The sequence below is a fragment of the Stenella coeruleoalba genome (genome assembly GCF_951394435.1).
Source record: "Stenella coeruleoalba genome assembly, chromosome: 2".
Taxonomy (NCBI): Eukaryota; Metazoa; Chordata; class Mammalia; order Artiodactyla; family Delphinidae; genus Stenella; species Stenella coeruleoalba.
The window spans coordinates 62,260,397-62,263,734 of NC_137147.1; positions in this window are offsets into that span (position 1 = coordinate 62,260,397).

Here is a 3,338-nt window from a genome sequence, read left to right on the forward strand (position 1 = left end):
ACAGCAATCAAACAAGAAAAAGAAATAAAAGGAATCCAAATTGGAAAAGAAGAAGTAAAACTGTCACTGTTTGCAGATGACATGATACTATACATAGAGAATCCTAAAGATTCTACCAGAAAACTACTAGAGCTAATCAATGAATTTGGTAAAGTAGCAGGATACAAAACTAATGCACAGAAATCTCTTGCATTCCTATACACTAATGATGAAAAATCTGAAAGTGAAATCAAGAAAACACTCCCATTTACCACTGCAACAAAAAGAATAAATTACCTAGGAATAAACTTACCTAAGAAGACAAAAGACCTGTATGCAGAAAACTGTAAGACACTGATGAAAGAAATTAAAGATGATACAAATAGATGGAGAGATATACCATGTTTCGGGGTTGGAAGAATCAACATTGTGAAAATGACTATACTACCCAAAGCAATCTACAGATTCAATGCAATCCCTATCAAGCTACCAATGGCATTTTTCAAGAACTAGAACAAAAAATTTCACAATTTGTATGGAAACACAAAACACACCGAACAGCCAAAGCAATCTTAAGAAAGAAGAATAGAGCTGGAGGAATCAGCCTCCCGGACTTCAGACTATACTACAAAGCTACAGTAATCAAGACGGTATAGTACTGGCACAAAAACAGAAATATAGATCAATAGAACAGGATAGAAAGCCCAGAGATAAACCCACACACTTATGGTTACCCTATCTTTGATAAAGGAGGCAAGAATATACAATGGGGAAAAACAGCTTCTTCAATAAGTGGTGCTGGGAAACCTGGACAGGTACATGTAAAAGAATGAAACTAGAACACTTCCTAACACCATACAGAAAAATAAACTCAAAATGGATTAAAAACCTAAATGTATGGCCACACACTATAAAACTCTTAGAGGAAAACATAGGCAGAACAGTCTATGACATAAATCACAGCCATATCCCTTTTGACCCACCTCCTAGAGAAATGGAAATAAAAACAAAAAGAAACAAATGGGACCTAATGAAACTTAAAAGCTTTTGCAAAGCAAAGGAAACCCTGAACAAGACAAAAAAACAACCCTGAGAATGGGAGAAAATATTTGCAAACGAAGGAACTGACAAAGGATTAATCTCCAAAATATACAAGCAGCTCATGCAGCTCAATATCAAAAAAACAAACAACCCAATCCAAAAATGGACAGAAGACCTAAATAGACATTTCTCCAAAGAAGACATACAGATTGCCAACAAACACATGAAAGAATGCTCAACATCACTGATCATTAGAGAAATGCAAATCAAAACTACAATGAGATATCATCTCACACCAGTCAGAATGACCATCATCAAAAAATCTACGAACAACAAATGCTGGAGAGGGTGTAGAGAAAAGGGAACCTGCTCGCACTCTTGGTGGGAATGTAAATTGATACAACCGCTATGGAGAACAGTATGGAGGTTCGTTAAAAAACTAAAAATAGAATTACCATATGACCCAGCAATCCCACTACTGGGCATATACCCAGAGAAAACCATAATTCAAAAAGACACATGCACCCCAATGTTCATTGCAACACTATTTACCATAGCCAGGTCATGGACGCAACCTAAGCGTCCATCGACAGATGACTGGATAAGAAGATGTGGCACATGTATACAATGGAATATTACTCAGCCATAAAAAGAAATGAATTGAGTTAATTGCAGTGAGGTGGGTGGACCTAGAGTCTGTCATACAGGGTGAAGTAAGTCAGAAAGAGAAAAACAAATACCATATGCTAATATATATATATATGGAATCTAAAAAAAAAAGAAAAAGAAAAAATGGTTCTGAAGAACCTAGGGGCAGGACAGGAATAAAGACGCAGACGTAGAGAATGGACTTGAGGACACGGGGAGGGGGAAGGGTAAGCTGGGACGAAGTGAGAGAGTAGCACTGACATACATACACTACTAAATATAAAATTGATAGCTAGCGGGAAGCAGCTGCATCGCACGGGGGCATCAGCTCAGTGCTTTTTGACCACCTAGAGGGGTGGGATAGGGAGGGTGGGAGGGAGGCTCAAGAGGGAGGGGATATGGGGATATATGTATACATATAGCTGATTCACTGTTATACAGCAGCAACTAACACACCGTTGTAAAGTAATTATACTCCAATAAAGTTGTTAAAAAAAAATCTATGAAGGAAAGGAGAGGAGCATTGTAAGATGTGTCAGCCATTTTAAAAGTAACTTTCCATACCATTTCTTACCTAATTATCATAATTAATGATGTGGTTTACATATGAGGAAAATGAGGCTCAGAGAGACTAAACTATATGCCAGAGATCCCTGAGAAAGTAAGTTTTAAAATCAAAGGTCCAATTTAGATCTATCTAATTCTAAAGATCACGACTGAAAACACTATTATTTCCTGAATTTCACAAATCACTGAGAGCATACCTTATCCTGACTTTACTAATGAAAAAACTGATGCTGAGAGGAACTAGAACCCAAATCCCTTGAGTAATTCATTTATGTTCCCACTATATCATACCTCAAAACAAGCTCTGTATCTTTGGTGTTACAAATATACAAGCCATGCATGTGGGAAATGAATAAATTTTTGTAAACTTAAAAAAAATGGGAGCAAAGTATTGGGTTTTTTGACATAATTTTGGCAAAAGTCGTACAGCTCTCTTCTAAGCTGAATTTTTAAATTTTTCTATGCTAATCAAATATTTCATTGTGTTTTGGACAGGGCTATTGATCTGGGTGAGGAAAGCAGGTCTGCACACAAGCCGACTCACTCTTAATGAAATTATTTTACAGAGGAAAGTTTCCAAGAACAATTTCAATTTATACCATTCAGAATATTACTGATTTTTTCCCCAGCTACTGCAGATTCTTTGGGTGACTCCACCAATGTAATAGGGTATCTTGAATTTTTCTTTGCAGAGGAAAAACCAACAGCATAGCCATGTTGATATGAGGTACAAATAGGGAAAGAGGAGAAAAAAAAAGTAAACAAGTAATAGAAAAGGAAAGCAAGATTAATTTTGCAGAAAACATATAGCTCTTCTTAAAATCTTTTTGTTGTTGTTTGCAGCAAAACACAAAACCAAACAACTGGGATATGATATAGCAAATAGAAAAAAATATATATATAAGAAAGAAAACACAGGACTTCCCTGGTGGTCCAGTGGTTAATTCTCTATGCTGCCAAAGCAGGGGGCATGGGTTCAATCCCTAGGTGGGGAAGTCCCACATGCCACATGGTGGGATAAAAAAAAAAAAACAACCACATAAATAGTACATGAAAAGATTCTTGATAATAGATTTATGACAGAATGAATTGCCCAAAATGTT